The 24,460-nt window shown below is 40.9% G+C and overlaps 1 protein-coding gene across 3 annotated transcripts in view; it reads left to right on the top strand.

Moving 5' to 3' along the window:
* ST3GAL6 (ST3 beta-galactoside alpha-2,3-sialyltransferase 6) overlaps window positions 1-24,460 on the top strand; it is a 90,922-nt gene that overhangs the window by 3,873 nt on the left and 62,589 nt on the right. The window lies entirely within an intron of this gene.

Below are 24,460 nucleotides of genomic sequence, written 5' to 3'. Positions count from 1 at the left end.
GGTCTACCACTTGCAAGGCAAATGCCCTACTTGTACTATCAAGTACAACATGCAGCTGCATTCCGGCCCTAACACTGACTTACTTTTTATCAGTTTGGGAATAGAATGCTACAGGAAATAAGGAGAATCAGTACTCCATATGAGAAAGCAACAAAGTGGAGATTCTCCTAGGGGAAAGAGTTCTGTCTTCCAGTTTGAAGAGGAAGGGGGCATTGGTCTGGCTGTGGGTGCGGGTCACAGTCACTGGTCTGGGAAGTGTGAATGAAAAGAGAGCAGAAAGTAGCTTTGAACTGGATCTTGAGTGTTTTTCTGCATAGTAACCCATAAAGTGAATTGGAGGGAGGAGGGGGCACACCCACAATGCTCAGGAGTTACTTTTGGTACTGCACTCAGGAATTTTTCCTCTCAGTGCTTGGGGGACCACAAGGAATGCTAGGGATCAAACCCAGGTCGGCAGTGTGCAAGACAAACTTCATACCTGCTATGCTATAGCTCTGGCCCTGGAACCTGAGATTTTAATAATATTTACTGTAACATGAATCACACCATGTTGCAGTGTCTGGATGCTGGGATAGAGGAGAGACATGCAGTTTTGAGCAGAATAGACAAGATCTCTGCTCTTATAGTGCTTACATTGTGGCAGAAAATGGAATAATAAACAAGATATTACTCAATGGAAAACACTTCCGGATAGGGGAACTGTTGTACTAGTTGAAGAATTGGAGGTGTGATAGAGAAGTGAGGGAGGATCAGCTGTAGAGCCATCAGAGAACTGCTCTGAGGAGGTGATTTTGTTTTCAGCTGTGGAGAAGGAACCAGTCAGGCAAAAGCACAAGAGTGAGCATTTTCGTCAGAGAGAACGGCAAAGGCCCAAAGAGATGCATGACTTTCAGGGTACTTGGAAAATTAGTAAAGGAAGAACTGCAGAAGGGAGATGGGAAGAGAATAAGTTGGCAAGTAGTCAGGGGACTACCTCTATCCAGTCTTAGAAAGTCAAAGACAGGGCTTTAAATTATACTCTAATTAGAATACGATGCAGGGGAGATTTTAAATAAGAAGCTAGCTCGGTCTTTACTCAGTGGTCTTTGACTGTTAACACACACACACACACACACACACACACACACACACTTTCATTTTCACTTTCACTTTTAATGTTTTATTTTTCTTCTTCCCATTGACCATTACTGACAGGAGTTTTGTTTCTTTGTTTCACCTCCAGGGCACAGGCATATCCATATAGAGAAGCAGATCTAAGGAAACCATGGGGTATTCTTTTATTTCCCAAGATAAATCTACATACACCGGTTTCCCCTGCATGTTTAAAGGTCCATCACTAGCTCTGACTTCCTAATCTCTGCAGACTGAATATGTACTTGTCTCGAAAGGCCTCTGGGTTGGGCACATCCAAAATTAGATTTGTGAGAATCATTTAATCAAACTCCCTTTTGGTATCTTTTGCAAATGATTCTTGCAAGAAGTCATAGTTGAAGTTATTGAAAGCCTGCATTTTTTCTTGAACTTCTGCTCCTTCTAACCAAGGACACTGTTTTTGCAGTCACTTAATGTCAGTTAGATTTCCTTGGGGCCACACCTGGTGCTGCTCAGACATGACCCCTAGCACTGCTTGGGGGGGCCATATGTCGTGTAGAGAATAGAACCTCACTCAGCTGCGTGCATGACAGCACCCTGCTTCCTGTATTATCTCTCTGGCCCCAGATTTCTGATCTTTTTTAGAGTGCAGTTTCAGCGGGAATATGCAATACTCCCGTAATATTAGCCATGGGACTGCATTATGCCTGAGAGATTTCATTTCAATTAGTTTTTGTAGATGAACTTGGCAGTCTTTTTTTTTTTTGCTTTTGGGTCACATCTGGTGGTGCTCAGGGATTACTCCTGGCTCTGTGCTCAGGGATCACTCCAGGGACAATCTGATGAAAGCAGGTCAGCCACATGTGGACAAGGGTCCTACTCTGTACTATAACTCAAGTTCCCAAACTAGGCAGTCTTAAGTCTTGAAAGTTTTGCATTCTGTTTGGTAGCTTCTTGTAATGCAGGTTTATTAGAAATGAAAAGAAGTATCTAGCATTTTATCAGTTATCCTTTGATTCCAATAATACACCTGGTCTGCCATCTACCTTATTGTACTCTGGGGGTGTGGGCTGTAATTTTCAGAGAGAAAATTGTGTGTGTTTCAAAGAGTGGACATAGCACTTCTTGGGGGCACTGGACTGATAGCGGGTAGCATTGGGAATAATTGGGGAGGAGCATTTTCTGGTGTTTGCTTAAAGTCCCAGTGTCTGATCTAGATGGTCTGCTTCTGTGTAAACTTACATAGTTAACATTGAACTTTAGTAATATACAGAGCAACTCACTTGCAAAGTTGGTGGTCTGTTCGGGAGAGAGGTATTAAAGTCCACACATTTCTAGTTGATAAGGGAGCAGTTATGTCTTATTGCCTCCTGTTGGGTCCAGTTTCCAGAACATTATAGCAGAAGCTAATCTTTACCAAATGGACTATCACTCTAGAGAACAAAAGGGAATGCCCTGCCACAGAGGCAGGGTGGGATGTGGGGGGATGGGGGGTGGGAGGGATACTGGGACCCGGAAAATGGGCACTGGTGGAGGGATGGATACTTGATCATTGTATAATTGAAACCCAAGCACACACACATAAAAAAGTGTACAAATGTACCTCATGGTGTTTCACTAATAAAAATTAAAAAGAAAAGACTTAAGGTGCTCTTGACGAGCTCTGGATGCATGAGATGTTGAAAAGAGAATAGATGTTGAAACTTCATTATGTACCAAAAAAAAAAAACAAATGGACTCTCACTCTTTACTGACAGACTCACAATAATAATATGTTATAGTTCATGGGCAACCTCTTTTTTCCTTTATCTTTATTTATCTAGATTTATCTTTATTGCCACTAGGATAATGAGTTTATTAACTTATTCTTTAGTTATTGGAGAAAACAGGTGAAAGGTGAATTTGTATATGTTACTTAAAACCTTTGTTTTTGAGACCAGAGAGATAGTTCAGTGGGTAAGGCATTTGCCTATATGACCCACCATGGTTTGGTCCCCAGCATCCCATATGGTCTGTCGAGTGATCCCTGAGCATTGCTGGGTGTGGCCAACCCCCTCCCTCCCCACCACAAAAAAATTCTTATGGTTTTGGGAAGTGTTTATCTTCCAGAAAACATTATAATGTACTTATGCTGACAAATTAGAGACTAGTATGTCAGTGTCCTCAAGCGGATAGTCTCAAGTTGCTTTCCATTTTCTGTAACCTTTCAGGAGAGTTTCATACTTCATAGTGCTTGAAAGCTTGGGTTGGGTTAGACAGCTGTGTGTGCTTACAGAACTGAGGAAGGAAGTTGTGCCAGTGATGTGAATAACAAAATAATTTCCTGCTTAAGTTCTAATGTTTACGATATATATATGTATACATATATATGTATGCTATTTTTTTTTTTATTTTTAGGTCATACCTGGCAGTACTCAGGATGTGTTTCTTGCTCGGTGCTCAGCGGTTACTCCTGGCAGGGCTCAGGGGATTCTGTGGGGTGCTGGGCATTGAACTGGGGTTAGCCTGTGCAGGGCAAGTGTCCCATCTGCTGTGCTTTTGCTCCTTTTGACCGTCACTCAGTCCAGTTGAAGATGCCCTGGAGGGATAAAGGCTCTCTTGAAGTTGTAAGAGCTAGGAGGTCAGGAGGAAGTAGGGCATGGTGGAGGAGAGGGGCCCAGCTGTGGGTTTCTTGCCTAAACTCAAATGACAAGCCCTCTTACAAAGAATGCTGTCTTCAGAGTGTCTGCTTACTCCATAAAGATATACTGCATTTATCTTTGTAAATTCCAAAATATTTCAAATCTAATATGGCCTATTAGATTTGATTGTTCCTGTCCCACAAAGACCTAATGCTATGAAAGCATAAACTTCTTATCTTCAAGATGATTTAATTTTTATTTATTTACTTGTTGTTGTTATTATTTGAGGGGGGAACACCATGTGGTCCTTAGAAATTACTCCTGGCTCTGTGTTCAGAGATCACTCCTGGCAGGGCTCTGGAGACCATATGGGGTGCTGGGGATTGAACCCTGGATCTGTGGTATACAAGACAAATGCCCTACCTGCTGTACTATTGTTCTGGCTCCTATCTGATTTTATTTTAAAATTAAAAAAATATTTTTGTTTGTTTTGGGGGGAGTCTCACTTGGCAGTGGTCAGGGCTTACTCTGTGTTCAAGTGTCACTCCTGGACATGCCCAGGAACATATACTTAGGGCCATGGATCAAACCTAGGTTGGCCACATGCAAGGCAGAAACTCGACTGAAATGTAATCATGTAATTTTGTAAGACTGTAACTGTATCTCACGGTGATTCATTAAAATAAAATTTAAAAAAAGACCCCACCTTACCTGCTATCACCTTTGTACTATCAAGCCCCTTCAAAATGCTCTTAGAGAGTCCTTCCCCCCCATGAAATTTTAGTCCTCAAAATTATCAGGTTGATGTTTCAGAGAGGTCAGTAGAATTTTTTTTCTTGGAAATATTCTATTATGCATGTTCAGATCAGCACCAATAAAAGTACCACTTTTATTTTTTTTAAATGTCTTCATAAAATAAAATACATAATAATTTAAAATATAAAATAAATAAAATATTAGTTTTTATTAAAAGCTGTGAGTCCTTCCTGTAGGAGAAGCAGAGATAAAGAATGTGTACTTTTAAAAATCAGCCTAGAGCCAAAGGAAAAAAAGAGATAAGAGATATTTTGAATTCCTTGGCTCTTTTCTTGATAATTTATAACTGCACATAAGCTTTGGAAATTGGATCATGCTGTTACATTGAGACAAGAGCTAAGAGATAGCCAAGGCATTCAACTAGGGTATGAATAAATTTTAAACTGCCTTTCAGTGGCAGCAATTAAATTCGTTATTTTACGTAACTTGGTAGACTCTAAAAATAAAAGAAACTGTCTGTTGTAAATATAAATGGTTTGTTTGAGATAAATACAGCTGACAAATACTTTAAAGGTTTGGAGGCTATCACCTATCTTTCAGGAAATGTCCAAGGAAGAACCTTATTACTCTTGCTTTAGTTCAGCTATGCCTGCATCATTAGAGGAAGAGAAGTGTTTTGGGGGAGGTTTGTTTTTGTGTCACACCTGATACTACTCAGGGTTTACTCCTGGCTCGGCGCACAGAGATCACTTCTGGAGAACTTGGGGGACATGTGGGATGCCGTTTGCAAGAGCTACCTATTGTACTATCACTCTGGCCCCAGAAAAAAGTTTTTTGACAAGCACAATGATAGAAGATGTGTGTGCTCTCTGAGCTTGAAGTTCCTATAGATGGCTTCGAGGTACCATAATTTTTGGAGGACAGATGTGAAGCTGGATGCTGATCAGCTCTCCAGGATGTCCCAGGAGCTTTTTGCAAGGGCTTTCCTGTGGCCTGTCCTCCAGTGAAGGCAGGAGCCATCCTCAGCTTCCCCTTCCCTAGTTCTTGGGAATGGTTTACTGGGGAATGGTTTATGCAAGTGGAGGAGAGGCTAGGAATGTCTGTGTCAGACTTCTTGAAAATCCAGAGGTGGGTTTCAGGACAGAGAGATGGAAGCCATGAGGTTAAACAAGAGGTTTCAGGAGAAATGGGATGAGGAAGTGTTTCTCTGTGCATTTTTGCCTAGAATCTAACAACAGTCTTGGGGGTCTTCTGGCCCTTTTGTAGGTGAATTGCAGGCAGGAATGGAGGTGAGGTGATGCCAGTGTGATTGAGTGAGCTTCTGTTGGCTTTTTTTTTTTTTTTTTTGCAGAACAGTTGAAATATTGACAGCTTTTGTAAGTCAAGTCCTGCCAAGGGTGTGTGATGGAGTTAGTATATTTTATCTAACACAACTATTTCTAGAAGACTGCAATTTTATCTTTAGTCCCGCAGTTTTATATCTGAGTCATCTACTGAAAAAAGCAAGGAAACCCATGCCCCCTTAAAAAAACAAAAACAAAATAGACCTGTTTTTTGGGGTTGGGGAGGTGAGGAGGAAAGCCTCTCAGTTCTCAAGACTATTCCTGGCACAGTGCTTGGAAGTCTCTCAGCAGAAAATGGGGGGCCACGCAGCACCAGGATACAAGCTGGGGCTCCCAAATGTAAAAACATGTGCTCCAGTCCTTTGCATCACCTCCCCAACAAGTTATTCTTCCTTCATTTTTTTGGGGGGGTGGTTCCAAACCTAGCAGTGCTCAGGGCAGTCTCTGGAAAGAGCCTGGGTCAGCTGCATGCAATGTGAACCCTCTCCTCACTGTATTATCGCTCCAACCCCCCCCAACAATGATATTTTAAAAATCTACCAAAGTTCTCCACCAAAAGCTAACAATATTCCTCTAAAAGAGTTTTTTAAAACAACATTCCTGAGGTGTGGTGTTAATTTTTGGGAAAAAAGGTTTATTGTTTGTTTTTTTTTTCTCAAAAATCTAATCTCTCCAGGGGTTTTTGAGATTTCTGTCACTCCATGATGCTGACTTTCTTTTTACTTTCCCATTTCAACCTGGAATACAAACCCTTCTAGTGCTTTAGCTTGGGCTTGCTTTCCTTCCTTCCTTCCTTCCTTCCTTCCTTCCTTCCTTCCTTCCTTCCTTCCTTTCTTTCCCTCCCTCCCTCCCTCCCTCCCTCCCTCCCTCCCTCCCTCCCTCCCTCCCTCCCTTCCTCCCTCCTCTCTTTCTCTCTCTCTCTTTCTTTCTTTGTTTCTTTTCTTTTAAATTGAATCACCATGAGATACACAATTACAAATTTGTTTATGATTGGGTTTCAGTCATAAAGTTCTGACACTCATACAATTTTTCAGTAGACATCCCTTCACCAGTGTACATTTCCCACCACCAATATCAGCAGTTTCTCCCCCACTCTGCACCCCACCCCCAGCCTGCTTCTATGGCAGAGGCAAACACTTCTCACTCTCTCACCTTCTCCCAGACCCCAATGGGAGGGAGGGGGTAGGGGAGGAAGGGGGGGAGTATCATTTTTGTTTAGGCACTGTGGTTTGCAATACTGTTACTGAAAGGGTGTCATGTAAATCATGTAAGTCACTTTACCTCCTTTCAGCACACAGTTCTTGTCCAGAGTGATCATTTCCAACTATTGTTGTCATATTGGTCCCTCCTGCATCTAATCGTGCTGCCCCATAACTCTAACAAGCTTACTACCATGGACCCATCTACTTCCTGGCTCTCATTTCTACTGTCTTTGGGTATTAGTCATATATATATATATATATATATATATATATATCTCCCACAAATGAGAGAATCACTGTCCCTCTCCCTCTGACTCATTTCAACTTAGCATGATACTCTTCCATGCCCATCTATGTATAAGCAAATTTTATGACTTCATTTTTCCTAACAACTGCATTTCATTGTGTAGATATACTGTAGTTTCTTTACTCACTCATTTGTACTCAGGCTCTTGAGTTGTTTACAGATTCTGACAATTGTGAATAGTATTTCAATGAACATAGGAATGCAGATGTCTTTTTTTTTTATGTAGGAGTATTGCTATTTATTCAGCCATTGATCAGGCCGATTGAACTGGGCATGAACTCCACGCAGATGTCTTTTCTGCATTATGTTTTTGGGATTCTAGGGTATATTCATAAGAGCAGTATTGCTGAGTCATAGGGAAGCTCAATTTCTAGTTTGCTTTTTTAATGTAGGAGTACTGCTATTTATTCAGCCACTGTTTAGATAATTGAATTGGGCATGAACTCCACCTTACTTTTTAAAATTTTTTTATAATTTTATTTATTGAATCACCATGAGAGAAGTTACAAAGCTTTAGGGTTTAAGTCTTGGTCATACAATGAAACACCCGTGCCTTTACCAGTGCCCATTCTCCACCACCAAAAACCTCAGTATACCCCCATCCCATGCCCTCTTCCTACCTGTGGCGCAGATGATTTCCACATTACTCTGTCTCTCTACTTTGATCACATTCAATATTTTGACATCAGACCACCATTATTATTTGGGATTTTACCCCAACACTCAGATCTGCTGAAAAAGCAACAGTAGACAATTTGTTTTCTATTGCTGGTTAAGAATAACATATGAGGTCGTGTGGCCGCAGTAGTGGCTGTGCGATTTTGAAATTCCGAAATTTTAACAATTAATATGGAGGGATTTCTGCCAAAACCTGCTGGGTTCTGAGATTTGTTCCTGATTTCGGAAATCATGACCATTGAGAAGCTTGATCAGGAGCCATAGAGGCCGTTCGTGGGTGGCAACTTGGGGTCTCGTTGGGGTGGGGATGAAAGGGCTGGCTCCACCCCCATCCTGTGAGGCCCTGTGTGTCTTGTCACTGCGGGATCAGACTGTCCAGTGTCCTCTGGAGGATGACAGCCACCGAGCTGCCAAGGGGGAGCAGGTGGAGGAACAGCACCCTTTCCCCCCTGGGGTGGCCTGGTAACAGTAACCTACTGTGGGGTCTGGATGTATTTCTGCCAAAAGCCGCTGGATTTCAAGATTTGTTTCTGAGTCTCTGGGATCATGGCTGTTAAGCAGCTTGATCAGAAGCCAGAGAGGCCATCCGTGGGAGGTGACTCGGGGTTTCGTTGGGGTGGGGAGGAAAGGGCTGGCTCCACCCCTATCCCATGAGGCCCTGCGTGTATCGTCACTGCAGGCCTAGACTATCCAGTGGCCTCTGGAGGATGGCGGCCACCGGGCCACCAGGGGGAACAGGCCAAGGCACAAAACCTATTCCCACCTGGGTTGGCCCAGCGCCGGTAACCTACTGCAGGGACCGGACACATTTCTGCCAAAAGGTTTTGGGATTTGTTTCTGAGTCAGAGGGATCATGGCCGTTAAGCAGTTCTATCAGGAACCAGAGAGACCATGCCTCCAATTATATAACTGAGCCCAAGGTGGTTTTTGGGTGTGTCTCCCACATACCTAACTTTTGGCCGTTTACTTTCTTGGTAAACTTTGCCCCAAGTTTTTGGGGTCTGGCCAAAGGCACAGCGGCAATTTTGGGGTATCTGGAAGTCTGAAGGCGCCATCAGGCTGCTGATGCACTCGCCTCACAGGTACAGATTGACCTGCTGGCGACACCATACCTCCTCAGTTTCTAGTTTTTTGAGGAATGTCCGTATCATTTTTCAAAAAAGCTGGTCCAGTCGACATTCCCACCAGCTGTGTATGAGAGTCCTTTTCTCCCTGCATCCACACCAGCATCGGTTGTTCTTGTTTTTTTGGATGTGTACCCATTTCTGTGGTGTGAGATGAGACCTCACTGTTGTTTTGACTTGATACAGAGCATTTGTATTTCTTCTTTGGGGAAGTTTCTGTTTATTTCTTCTCCTCATGTTTTGATAGAGGTTGATTTTTTTTTAAGTTCTACCAGTGCCTTATATATCTTTGATATTGACTCCTTATCGTATAGCTGTCAGATAAAGAATTTGTCCCATTCTGTGGGCTGTCTTTGTGTTCCAGTCATCCGGGCTATTTATTATTATTTTTTTTTTTGAGAATACTTACTGCCGTTCTTCTTCCATCCCACGTTGCTCCATTGAGGCTGTGTTATAACCTGTGTGTGTTTTCTAGTTTTATGTTTTATAACTGCATTAGTCTAAACAAAATACCTAACCTCGATGACTATCGCCTGATTTAATCCAAAAATTAGAAACGATGTTCATGACACAATTATTACAGTAATTACAAAGAAAACACATACACATAGCTCAACTTATTTTCTGCCAAGCATTTGATCAATTATATTTTTCACTACTATTATTAAAGCTATTATTATTAAACTTATTTTAATTTCTCTCACTTCTAGAGTTAAAACTTAACTTCCCTGAGAAAATCTTTGGGATTGCTTTAGCTTGAATGCTTTTCTCAACTCTGTTTCCTCTGAACACTTGATGTGCTTTGGACTCTGTTCATTTACTCACATTGTTCTATTTCTTTAATTATTTCTCAGTGAACAGCAGCAAATACTTTTACCTGTTATATGCTCAGGGTGTTGTTTTTATTTATTTGTTTGTTTGGGGGACCAGACCTTCTGTGCTTAGGATTGTGCTGTGTGTCAGGAATCAAGCCAGGGTCTGCTGTGTGCCAGGCAAGCACCTTATACCCTGGACTATCTCTCTGGGCCTTGAAACAGCTCTTTCTATACTCTTTCTGCCTTTCTGGAGGTCAGCTGGCATTCCTTGGCTTGCAGTGGCATCACTCCAATCCACCTCCAGTCCTGCACTTGATTTTCTCCCAGTGAACTCTCTCCTAATCTCATCCAGATGCAGGGTGGGTGCAGAAAGATAGAATCCCAAAACATGATTCAAGTTTATGGGATATTGGGGAGGAAAGTAGGGGGAGAATATTCTATGCAGCAGAAATAGCACAATCAAATGCACTGAGGCAGGAACCAAGGTCAAGTGTGTTTAAAACTGCACAAAGTTTGCGACTCTTAAAGTATAATCTTCAAAATCAGTCATTTGGGAGATGACAAAGAAGAGAAGATAGGACTCAGAGACCAGTGACCTATTTGTTTACCTCTTCTTAAAGTTTAGGCACTTGGTGGTAAAGATTTATATAGATGATGTAGAACCAGCAAATTCTGCACATTATTTCTAAACTTGACCTTGAATTTTACCTGTGATCTGGATAAGTCTTTTTTTTTTACTTTCTATTTTCATTACAAAAATGATGAAAAATTTATTGTACCAGAATGTTAATATTAGAGCTGCTAGTTTTAGTCACCCAGGTATTTATTTAGGGATTTTGGAGACACCTACTGGTGCTCAGGGGCTATTCCTGGCTCTTTGCTCTTGGAATGACCCCAGCTGTGCCCCAGGGGACGACATGCAAATCCAGGGACTGAACCTGGGTCAGCCACATGCAAGGCAAGTGTCTTACCTTTTGCCCTAACTTTCTCGTCCTCATTTAAGTTTTCAGTATACAAAATTTCTATACCTGCAGACTGGCACTGGTCGACGGACTGGAGATTGAAGATCATTGGTTTGAAGGCTAGAGATACTGTCATTTGAGATTTGTGAAGCAGGGGGTTCTATGTGAAATTTTATGGTAGAGATGGTCTTCAATAGAACATATCTCCACAGAGGATAGTCAAGAGAATCACTGTAAATTCATAGTACTGAAGGTTTTATTAACCGCACCCCCATAACATTTACAAATAGAAAACCAAGGAATTCTAGTCACAGTTTTATTTTCTATAAATATGTACTTGAAAATGTTCTGTAACATTTTTATCAGTATTTTATTAATTCCTTTTTTTTACAATTAAGACTTCCTCTTCATTTTCTAAGCCTAGTTCAGTTTTTATTTTTTGTTCGCTTTTTGGGCCACACCCAGCTCTGTGCTCAGGAAACACTCCTTGTGGGCTCTGGTGAGGGCCATATGGGACACTGGGGTTGAACCCCGGTTGACCATATGCAAGGCAAGCATCCTACCCACTGTATGACCTCTCTGCCCCCGTCCCCTTCCTATTTAGTTTTTAATGTATTAACATGTTATGTAGAATTTAGGCAATACCTGATGTTAAATGTGAATTATATTTAATCCTAGGAAATTTTACATATTTTACCCCAAAAGTACATCTTCTATGAAGCCTGAGTGATGTCTGTATGTTTTAACTTTTTATTGGTGCTCTCTTATCCATGGAGAGTAAACAATAGGATCCCCAAACCCTAAGCAAAGATTAAAAAAATTCCCAGACAAGAGTCAGAGGTGAAAGAAAAGAACTGGAACTGTAATCAGCCTGAAAAATGGAATGTTCCAGAGAGGTCTGCAGGGAGACTAGGAAAACAGAGGTCAAAGCAAAAAGTATCTGAGCATATTTCCAGCATGGTTACGGGAAGGATGCACACTAACACTTATCCATGTCTACTCCACAGGTCTATGTGATTACGATACTGGATTCTGCCTTTTCATTATCACCCATGCAATGGCTTATGGACATTTAAATACAGAGACTCACTGACACTCATTTTCTTTTGCTATGAATGAATTAATGTGGCATTTCCAGATATGCACCAGCTTCTAGGTGTTGACCATATGTGCTGAAATGCACATCTATGTCTGAACCAGCAGGCAGAGCCGTTAACTCTTAGACTGTAGCCCGTCCTGGTTAATGCTCTTATCTAAGTTCAACATAGGCTGCCCAAGATAGCCATTTCTCTCTAGTGCTTTTGTAAAGTACAATTTTGTGGAAATATGAGATATATACAAAAAAGTATACAGCCACATCCAGCGTCTTGTGAAATATTTGCTCTCAGTGAATATACCCCTGTAAAATGCCTCCACATGAAGAATGGGGTCTGTCTTGCCCTCCAAGAGTGCAAGAAGATTCCTGTCTGTATGTAACCACTATTCTGTTACCACCACCAGGGAAGGATTTTCTCTTGAATTAAGACCAGGTGTTCAAGAATCTGGGTCCTCCTGACTGGGGGTGAGGATTGGGTACCCAAAGATAAGCATTCGAGGTTGAATTGTGACTTCAAAAAAGATATATCAAAGCTGTAATTCTTAGTTCTTCAGAATACAGTGCTACTTGGAAATAAGATCATTTGGAAATAAGACATGCAACCCAGCTTGCTGAGCGGTCCCCTGACACTAAGGTTGAATTCTTTTCATCTTGGCAATCTTGGGAAGCCAGAGACACTGGGAGAAAATCAGGTGCAGGACTGGAGGTGGATTGGAGTGATGCCACTGCAAGCCAAGGAGTGCCAGCTGACCTCCAGAAACCAGAAAGAGGCAAGGACAGGTTTCCCCTGACTGGCTGCCAGGGAAGCAAGAGTCTCTTGGCAGCTAGATTTGGGACTTGTAATCTCCAGAACTCTAAGACTTACGTTGGTTATTTAAGTACCTTGTTGGTGGTAGTTTGTTTTTGCAAGCTAAAAAATAAAATACAGAGGGTCTTAAGTGGGCTTGGTATCCTGATCCCTCCCATCAACATCCCTCCAGGTCCATGGACCATGGCTCTAGAATTGCCGTTCTGAATAGCAGCTGAGCTCACTCCAAACTTTTTTTTTTCTTTTTGGGTCACACCCGGCAATGCACTAGGGTTACTCCTGACTCTGTACTCAGGAATCACTCCTGGCAGTGCTCAGGGAACCATATGGGATGCTGGGAATCAAATCCTGGTTGGCCACACACAAGGCAAACGCCCTGCCTGCTGTGGAGTCGCTCCAGCCCCATCTACAAACTTTCTTCCCTGAGCCCTCGTTTACACCTCAGTGCTCCACTTCCATGCTGTGTCCCACTGGAAGATAAGAGGCTCCATTCGTTACCATTTTATGCACTTCCCCCTTAACTTTGCTCTTCACTAATCTTTTCAAAACAAGCCTGATTGGTTTTCTGGTGTGTCCTAGATCAAACCGTGCAGGCAGATCGGCCCTTTGTGTATCTCTATCAAGTCCCTTATCAACCCTCTGGGGCTCCAGACTCAGGTTTCTGTCCCAGTCTTCCTCAACTATTTTATGATCAGAATCACCTTGGATGGTGAACAGAAACCTCAAACTCTTGTTTTATTAATGACATCTCTAGATTTTATGAGTATGATACGTTGGAAAGAAAGGCTTAATTTTTGGCACTGAAGTTTGAAAAATATCCCAGTTCTTATCTGAGAAAATAAAAGAGGCTGAAGATTACAAGGCAGCCTAAGAGTGAGGCATTCCCTAGCAAACTCTGCAGACAGGAGAGTTACATGACTGGAACTCTTACTTCATCCAAGGACTGATCTTACAATATATCTGTTGTCTTGGGATGAGTTGCCTGCATTTGGGGAATCACATGAAATGCAGTTGTGAAGTTCCCTGGGGGAAGTTTCAGAGATCTGGCAACCGTCTGTGTTCTCCTTTGGTGCATTTGTTTTGGGACCTAGGGACCCAGGGATTCTTTGGAGATTGTTATTCCGAATGCGCGTACAGCCACCTCGACCCGAAAAACCTTTTCTGTCCCTTGCCCAGAATGATGCCCTGTTGACTCTGCACTCCTCAGCTGCCTTTGCCCTTGCCTGTTACAAGTCAGTATGGAAACAGGCTTCTGGATGTTACAACAAGTCTCATAAGTAGGAGAATTAGAAGTGGTTTTGGTTCCTTCTTTGCTAAGCTGCTTTTGATTTCTAGTTCTGAATGTTTTTATTATATATTTGTATTTTGCTCTTTGAGGGAAGTGACAAGGATGTTGCACATTTTAGGGTAACCATATATTCTGTGTAATATACATGTTATACTTGAAAAAGTATAAAGCAGTATACTTTATGAATGAGGTAAAAGGTTATGTTTGACACATTTAATTGTGCTTAAATGTGTGTTCTATGGACTTTATTTTGCACGGCAGAGCCTGGCAAGCTTCCTGGGGCATATTTGTTATGCCAAAAACAGTCACAATAACAGGTCTCATTTCCCTGACCCTGAAAGAGCCTCCAATATAGCACCATTGGGGAGGACGAGGAAGGAGAGGCTGCTAAAATCTCAGGGCTGGGACAAATGGAGATGTTACTGGTGCCCACTCGATGAACAATGTGATGACAGTGTTATAGTGATCCAGTGATGGACTTTGTTTTACTCCGTTTGTGCTCTCAGTTTGGACATGCTTGATATCCGGACAAATGTTTTCACTTGGTATTTTAATTTATTTACTTTTTTTACAATTTAAAATGATTTTTTCAAAATAGTTTTATTTTTCTTTATTGAATTTTCGACCATACCCAGCAGTGCTTGGGGCTATTCTAGGCCTGTGATTGGGGAAGTACTGGGGTCATCTGCCTAAAAGGTAAATGGCTTAACCTCTGTGGTACCTCTCCATCCTCAAGACCTGGAGGATTTGTTGGACTAAAGCCAGCCGTTGCAAGGAAGTGCTATTTTTTGACTTGCCTATAGAATGTTCTAAAATATTTGGTTAGTTGTTTGTAGAAATGGAGCCAAACAATTTGACTCCATCGTCCCTTCCAGTGAGCTGGAGTTAATGTTATTATTGTAAACTCAGATTGTTTTTCATTTTTCATTTACGTTTTGAGTAAATGGTGGATCGTCGATTTGCTCGAGCGGGCCCAGTAACGTCTCCATTGGAGACTTTGTTGTTACTGTGTCTGGCATATCGAATACTCTCGGTAGCTTGCCGGGCTCTCCGAGAGGGGCGGAGGAATCAAACTCGTGTTGGCCGCGTGTAAGGCGAACGCCCTACCCGCTGTGCTATCAGTTTAAATGGTGGATAGTTAAAAATAATCACTTGACAAGGATTTTATTTTAGTTTATTTAAAATTTTAATTGCATTAGCATTAGTTTATAAGACTGTGGTTGCTGATGTTTTAGGGATACAGTATTACCACACCCACCACTGGAGAAGCCAATATTCCTCCACCACAGTCTATTGGTCACCACCCTCTATTCGGTCCATTCTCAGCCCATTTCCCCTGCCCTGTTCTGTGCTCAGAGTCTAGGGATTTGATTTCATCGCTCTCTTCTCTTGCCTCGTTTCTTTGCATACCATAAATGAATAAGACCAGCTGGTATTTCCCTTTCTCCTTCCGACTTATTTTTCTTAACATGACTTCTTCAGTCCATCCGTGTTGTAACAAAAGCCAAGATTTCATCTTTTCTGAAGGCAGAGTAGCCTTGTATTGTGTCTGCGTATACAATATCTTGATCCATTTATCTGTTGTTAGACAACATGAGTAGTTTACAGATCTTGGCTACTATTATAAAAACTATTACATAAAAACTCTATTTAAATTTTTGGGACAAATCTTCACTTTTTTTTTTAAAATAGGGACTGAATCCATTATTATCCCCACCAACAGTACGTCAAGGATCTTTTGTTCCCCATGCCCTTGCTGGCACTTTCGTTTCTGGCCTTGTTTGCCAGACTTTTCTACATGTCTAAGAGCCTAGCTCATTGTCATTTGATTTGTATCTTTTTGATAATAATTGACATTGCCTATCTGTGTGTCTCGGTGAACTGTCAATTTGGGGATGGGATTGGTTGAGATCTCTAAATTTCTCTATGTCTCTTAGCTGTTAGCTCTTTGTCAACTATATGGCGTGTAAATATTTCCTCACATTCAGTGTGATTATATATAATACACTTCTTCAGAAATATGCCAGGAGAGGAAAGATATTTTACTACTCTCTCCCTCTGAAGAAAAATGCCTCTCTTCAAGGTCCCTTTTGCATTTTCTAAATTAGACTGTTTTATTTAATTTTCTCCTCTCCACTGCCTTCTTGTTGTAGTGACCAGAGGTTATACATATGCTGGGGTGTGGTCCTTACACGTGTGGATGTGACAATAGCCAGGCCACACTCCAGGCCACCATGCCCACAACTTTATGTTGTAGCGCTGCCACATTGCTGGCTGTATGCTGTTGTGGTGTACTGGGATTCACACACTCCTTTGCTGTACTAGGGGTCCCAAGCAGCAGAGCCGCCTGGGACCACTCACAGCCCCTGTGCCCCACCTTGGGGTTGAACTCTCTCCCTGCATATTTTGCTAGGCAGGAACTTTTTGCTAGTGACTTGTCTCTGGGTCACAAACCTGTTTTATAGTATGAAGAATAAAATACCATCATTAATGATTGGTCATCTACATTTAAGACAAATCTGCCTTTGTAGTTTTATTAAAAATTAATTTTTCCTTTATTTTATTAAATGTAATATATTTGTCTTACTATTAATAATGACTTTGCATGGAATTTTTAAATATTAAACAATGTTAAGAAAAGTGGGCTCCCAGGATTGGAGGAGGATTGTACAGTGGATTAGGTGTTTACCTGTGGGTGGCTGACCCAATTTCATCCCTGGAACATCACATGGTTTCCTGAGCCCTGCCAGGAAAGATCCCTGAACACCGAACCAGGAGTAAGTCCTGAGCATTTCTGGGTGTGACTCAAAAAACCAGTGAAGTCCCATAGGTAGGTCTACACATATTTGTAGATTTGACTTCAGCTTACAGTTGCAAATAAACCATGTTACCATGCCCAGAACTAAAAATTTCCATAATGTAAATAGATCATTGTTCATATGTCAGAGTTCTTATAGGTCTCTTTCAGGATCAGTGAGCTGATGCTCTTTTGTTTAATTGTCTACTCTACCAAATGTTGTCTCTGACACACATAGTAGTTGGTTCCCCATTCCTTTATTCAGAAGAAAAATCTGGGACTCTTTTGGTAAGGTTGAGTCTTGGATTATTATTTTGGTTTGAACAGAGAACAAAGAATGCCAGAAAATCCTTTAGTTTGTTTATCTACTTTCTCAAATGTTCTAATTTTTCTGCCTAGTCAGTGTGGTTTTTAACAAGAGAAAGCTATTATAAGGAGCCTCCTTTCTGTCTCTCCTTTTTCTTTTCTTCTTCTTCTCCTCCTCCTCCTCCTCCTCCTCCTCCTCCTCCTCCTCCTCCTCCTCCTCCTCCTTCTTCTTCTTCTTCTTCTTCTTCTTCTTCTTCTTCTTCTTCTTCTTCTTCTTCTTCTTCTTTAAAAAAAACAGGATTATTATAGGTTCATCTTAACTGGAAATTTACTTTCTTATTTAAAATGTTACTTTCAGAGATACATACTATTTTAAGTATCTGAGTATTTTTAAGCAACTTAAATTTTGGAATGCTTATGTATTAGAACAAAACCAGTATTTTTAAAAATGAAATTTTAGGCCATATAATCCCCGAAACACCATCAGGGGTCACTTCTGAGCACAGAGCCCGAACTAGCCCATGAAAGCTATAGGTGTGTGCCCCCCAACACCCCCAATTAGGAATTTTAATTTGAAAGTATTTATATAGTGATTTGTAAAACTTAACTGACTTGCTAAATGTTTTCCTATATTGATAAAAAGAGATTTGGCTTCAAAATGACAATTGGATAAGGAATTCTGTGAAAACCACCTTAATGTTTGCTAGTAGAGAATGAACAATTCTCTATGATATAGTGGTTGGTATAATAATAAAAGCAATGAAGTAGACATTCATCAATATGGATAGACCTCAAAATTAAAAGGGTACAGTGGAAAACGGTCACGGTCACGGTCCTCCCATTGTTCATCGATTTGCTCGAGCGGGCCCAGTAACGTCTCCATTGGAGACTTTGTTGTTACTGTGTTTGGCGTACGAATACATCACAGGTAGCTTGCCAGGCTCTGCCATGCAGGCGAGATACTCTCGGTAGCTTGCCGGGCTCTCCGAGAGGGGCGGAGGAATCGAACTCGGGTCGGCCATGTTGGCTGCGTGCAAGGCAAACACCCTACTGCTGTGCTATCACTCCAGCCCTTACAGTGGAAGAATTACAAGAATTCAAAATAAGATGTATACTTGTTATACAAGAATTACAGTCACTTATGTAACACCAGAACCCACATGCTCTCATAGTCATACCACTAAAATTAATTTCATTTACTATATAGCATTTATAAATGTGTGTATGTATGACTAGTATCAGACTATCAAATTCATGTTAGAAGTTGCCTCTGGGAGAAGAGGAACAGGAGTGAAGGAGGGGAGTATAAGTATGTGTTTGAAAAATAACCCTGGAAACATGGTTACTTGGGTCAAATTTTTTAAAAAATTTTTAAAAATTTTATTGAATCACTGTGAGATAGTTACAAGCTTTCATGTTTCGGTTATAATCACACAATGATCAAACACCCATCCCTCCACCAGTGTACATTCCCCACCACCAGTATCCCCGGTATGCCCCCCTTTCCCACCCTCCCCCACCTCCATGGCAGGACCAAACATTATAACTTCTCAGTGTCTGTATTGCAAACCTTAATGCCCAAAAGTAGAGAAAGAGTATGGGGAATATTGTCTGCTATGGTCAAATTTTTTTTAACATTTGTTATTTACAATGGAAATTCAGTTATCAATTTTGTAATAAAGAACTCTGTAATATTTCATAATGAAATAGGTTCCAACTAGATACATTGTTTATCAGGACTCTGGAAATAAAATATAAATTCTTGTCTGATACTTCTAATACTTCAGAGAACCTCTGTGGAAGATGAAAGTTGATAAAAAGTATCTAGAACTCGAGGAAAACTGCAAGTGAACTTGACTTCCTGGGAACAATGTATATATTAGGCAGGGCTGGACACATAGTATAGCAGGTTAGGCACTTGCTTTGCCTGCAACTGACCCGGTATAATCCCTGACTCTCCCTGACACCCCAAGTATTGCCAGGGCTGAGCTCACAGTGAGCTCACAGCCAGGAATAAGCCCTGAGCACAAATCACCTCCATCAGCACCCAAATTAAAATCTTTTTTTGTGTGTGTATGATACACAACAAACATGATGACTGGACCTATCACTACTGTATAATATGTAGGAAAATTGTTAGGGAGTGAAGTCTTAAGAAGTTCTCCAAAAGGGTATGCCCTGCCACAGAGGCTGGGTGGGATGGGGAGGATGGGGGGTGGGAGGGATACTGGGATCCGTAGTGGTGGGAAATGGGTACTGGTGGAGGCATGGGTATTTGATCATTGTATAATTGAAACCCAAGCACAAAAATTTGTAAGTCTACAACTGTACTTCATGGTGTCTCATTAATTAAAATTTAAAAAAATAAATAAATAAAAAAGAAATTCTCTTCTCAGGAGAATTATTTCCCTTTATTCTTGACTTTTTAAAATGATCTCTATAAAAAGATAGATATTAGCTAAAAGGACTGTGATAATCATTTTCTGATTCATGTAAATTACACCTTCATGCTGACCGTCTTCAGCCTATCTATACCTATACGCCTGGAAATAAAAAGGAAATTAAGAGGACGGGGCGGCAGAGCCCACCCCCTTGATACCTTCAAGTTTTGAGACTTTGGACTTATTAACTATGGCGTTGGTTCCTCTCTAGCAGAAGAATAACTGTTGTGAGGATATGAGTTCATGCTTGCTGGAAGCAAGTAACAGAACTGAGATGTGTGTTTTTTGATTCTCACTCCTACCGTTAGCAGCCTCCATTCTTCTTGGCAGCTGTTTTCACTCTTACCTTCGATCTCTGCAAATGCTGTTTTCTTAGCCTGGAATGTTTTCCTCTGGTTAACTCCTACCTAGAAGAGGACTCTGAGAATTCCCTTAAATTCTTCCGAGACGCTCCCTATCCTCCCTGACCTGGGCCCATCATCAGCACACAATATTTGTAATTTAATACTTACTTGGGAACTGCTTGCCAATTTCTGCCTCTCTTTCTGGGTTGTAGATGGTTAGATGGTTTTTCTTCACTGCTGTGTTCTCACTGCCTGGCACAGTGTCTGGCAGAGTCTAGTGTAGGTACTGGGAAATTATTTTTGACTAAATCAATGAAATTATGCCAGAAAATAAAAACGCTTAGAGTTATTTTTATTAAGAAACACTGGTCAATGTACTTTGTGTAAAGGATTTACTTGTTTTTATTAGAAAATAAAACGTTTAGAGTTATTTTTTGTTAAGAAACACTGGTCAATGTACTTTGTGTAAAGGATTCACTTGTTTTTATTAGAAAATTAAACTTTTAGAGTTATTTTTATTAAGAAACACTGGTCAATGTACTTTGTGTAAAGGATTTACTTGTTTTTATTAGAAAATAAAACGTTTAGAGTTATTTTTTGTTAAGAAACACTGGTCAATGTACTTTGTGTAAAGGATTCACTTGTTTTTATTAGAAAATTAAACTTTTAGAGTTATTTTTATTAAGAAACACTGGTCAATGCACTTTGTGTAAAGGATTTACTTGTTTTTATTAGAAAAATAATTAGAAATTATTTTTGACTAAATCAGTGAAGTTATGCCAGAAAATAAAAACTTTTAGAGTTATTTTTTATTAAGAAACACTGGTCAATGTACTTTGTGTAAAGGATTTACTTGTTTTTATTTACTTGTTTTTACCTGGGGTTATATAGTTTCAGAAATATATATTTGACATGAATTAGCATACAGTCATACTAAGATAAAAGATAAAATTATATTTAGATTTGCAGTGCATTTATTTGTTTATATGTATTTTTGGTTTTTGATTCACACCTGGCAGTGTTCAACGTTTACTCTTGACTGCTCAATGGTCACTTCTGGCAATGGTCTGGGGACCATAGGCAGAGTGAAGATTTGAATCCGGGTTGGATGCATGCAAGACAAGTGCCTTTACCCCTCTGTAATTTCTCCAGGCCTTGGATTTTTGCAGTTTATTTAAAATTTGGGCTGGAGCGATAGCACAGCAGGTAGGGCGTTTGCCTTGCACATGGCCAACCCGGGTTAATTCCTCCATCCCTCTTGGAGAGCCAGGCAAGCCACGGAGAGTATCCTGCCAGCATGGCAGAACCTGAAAAACTCCCCGGGGCCTATTTGATATGCCAAAAACAATAACAACAAGTCACAATGGAGATGTTACTGGTGCCTGCTCGAGCAAACAGATGAACAATGGGAGGACAGTGCTACAGTGCTATTTATTTATTTATTTATTTATATTTTTATTAGTGAAACACCATGAGGTACAGTTGTAGACTTACAAATTTTTGTGCTTGGGTTTCAATTATACAATGATCAAATATCCATCCCTCCACCAGTGCCCACCCTGCACCACCATGTATCCCAGTATTCCTCCCTCCCCTATCCCCTCCATCCCACCCTGCCTCTGTGGCAGGGCATTCCCTTTTGTTTTCTCTCTCCTTTTGGGTGTTGTGGTTTGCAAAAGAGGCATTGAGTGGCAATCATGTTTGGTCCATAGTCTACTTTCAACATGCATCTCCCATCCTAGGAGTATCCTCCAAACACCCTTTATTTGGTGCTTCCTTCTCTATCTGAGCTGCCCTTTCCCCTAGAATGCCCGGCTGGCCTCTAAACTATGGAGTAATCCTCCTGGTACTGATCTCGGCTATTCTTGGGTATTAATCTCCTATTTTGTTACTTTATGTCCCCAAGATGAATGCGATCTTTTTATGTCTATCCCTCTCTTTCTGAATCATTTCACTTAGCATGATACTTTCCATGTAGTACTACTTATATGTAAATTTCATAACTTCATTTTTTCTAACAGCTACATAGTACTCCATTGTGTATATGTACCAAAGTTTCTTTAACCAGTCATCTGTTCTTGGGCACTCAGGTTTTTTCCAGATTCTGGCTATTGTAAAGAGTGCTGCAATGAACAAACAAGTGCAGTTGTCACTTCAACTATACATTTTTGCCTCTCTGGGATATATTCCCAGGAGTGGTATTGCTGGGTCAAATGGGAGCTCAATTTCTAATTTTTTTAAAAATTTTTTCCCTTTATTTTATTTTATTTTTTTACAGTTGTAGATTTACAATTTTTTGTGCTTGGGTTTCAATTATACAATGATCAGATACCCATTCCTCCACCAGTGCCCATTTTCCACCACCATGGATAATATCCCTCCCACCCCCATCCCCCCATCCCCCCTGTCTCTGTGGCAGGGCAATCCCCTGTGTTCTCTCTCTCCTTTTGGGTGTTGTGGTCTGCAAAAGAGGCATTGAGTGGCAAACATGTTCAGTCCATAGTCTACTTTCGACATGCATCTCCCCTCCTGGGAGGATCCTCCAAACATCCTTTATTTGGTGCTCCCTTCTCTATCTGAACTGCCCTTTCCTCTAGGATACCCGGCTGGCCTCTAAGTTATGGAGTAATCCTCCTGGTGCTGATCTCAGCGATTCTTGGGTATTAATCTCATACTTTGTTACTTTATATCCCCCAGATGAATGCATTCTTTCTATGTCTATCCCTCTCTTTCTGACTCATTACGCTTAGCATGATACTTTCCATATTGTACCACTTGTATGTAAATTTCATGACTTCATCTTTTCTAACAGCTACATAGTACTCCATTGTGTAGATGTACCAAAGTTTCTTTAACCAGTCATCTGTTCGTGGGCATTCAGGTTTCTTCCAGTTTCTGGCTATTGTAAAGAGTGCTGCAATGAACAAACAAGTGCAGATATCACTTCGACTATACATTTTTGCCTCTCTGGGATATATTCCCAGGAGTGGTATTGCTGGGTCAAATGGGAGCTCAATTTCTAATTTTTTGAGAATCGTCCATACTGTTTTCCAGAAGGGCTGAACCAGTGGACAATCCCACCAACAGTGAAGGAGTGTCCCTTTCTCGCCACATCCACGCCAGCATCGGTTGCTTTTGTTCTTTTGAATGTGGGCCAGTCTCTGAGGTGTGAGATGGAAACTCATTGTGGTTTTGATCTGCATCTCCCTGATGATTAATGATGTAGAGCATTTTCTCATGTGCTTTTTTGCCATTCGGATTTCTTCTTTGAGAAAGTTTCTGTTCATTTCATTGCCCCATTTTTGGATGGGGTTGGATGTTTTCTTCTTGTGGAGTTTAACCAGTATTTTGTATATCCTGGATATCAACCCCTTGTCAGATGTGTATTGGGTGAATATCCTTTCCCATTCTGTAGACTGTCTTTGTATTTTGGTCACTGTTTCTTTGGAGGTGCAGAAGCTTCTTAGTTTAAGATAGTCCCATTTATCTATCTCTGTTTTCACTTGCTCGGCCAGTGGCGTGGCATCTTTGAAGATACCATTAGCTTCAATGTCATGGAGGGTTTTGCCAATTTTATCTTCAATGTACCTTATGGTTTCTGGTCTGATGTTGAGGTCTTTAATCCATTTTGATCTTACTTTTGTACATGGTGTTAGGCAGAGTTCTGAGCCTATTTTTTTACATGTAGCCGTCCAGTGATGCCAATCCCGTTCACAATTGTACCCCAGAAAATCAAGTACTTAGGAATCAGCTTAACTAAGGAAGTAAAGGGCCTGTACAAAGAAAACTACAAAACGCTACTTCAGGAAATAAAAGAGGACATGAGGAAATGGAAAGATATCCCCTGCTCATGGGTCGGGAGACTTAACATTGTCAAAATGGCAATACTACCGAAAGCATTGTATAAATTCAATGCAATCCCTATAAGGATACCCATGACATTCTTCAAAGAAATGGAGCAAACACACCTGAAATTTATATGGAACAATAAGCCCCCACGAATAGCTAAAGCAATTCTTGGGAAAAAGAAAATGGGAGGAATCAACCTCCCTAACTTCAAACTCTACTACAAAGCAGTAATAATTAAAACAGCATGGTACTGGAACAAAGGCAGAACTGCAGACCAATGGAACAGGGTTGAATACACTGACATCTCCCCTCAATCATATGATCATCTAATCTTTGATAAAGGTGCAAGTAATGTGAAGTGGAGTAAGGAAAGCCTCTTTAATAAATTGTGTTGGCATCACTGGACGGCTACATGCAAAAAAATAGGCTCAATTTCTAATTTTTTGAGAATCGTCCATACTGTTTTCCAAAAGGGCTGAATCAGTCGGCATTCCCACCAGCAGTGAAGGAGGGTCCCTTTCTCGCCACATCTGCGCCAACACTGGTTGCTTTTGTTCTTTTGGATGTGGGCCAGTCTCTGAGGTGTGAGATGGTATCTCATTGTAGTTTTGATCTGCATCTCCCTGATGAT

Source organism: Sorex fumeus, unplaced genomic scaffold (genome assembly GCF_029834395.1).
Source record: "Sorex fumeus unplaced genomic scaffold, SorFum_2.1 ptg000129l, whole genome shotgun sequence".
NCBI lineage: Eukaryota > Metazoa > Chordata > Mammalia > Eulipotyphla > Soricidae > Sorex > Sorex fumeus.
Note: the sequence above shows the minus strand (reverse complement) of the source record. Positions and strands in the feature narration are given on the sequence as shown.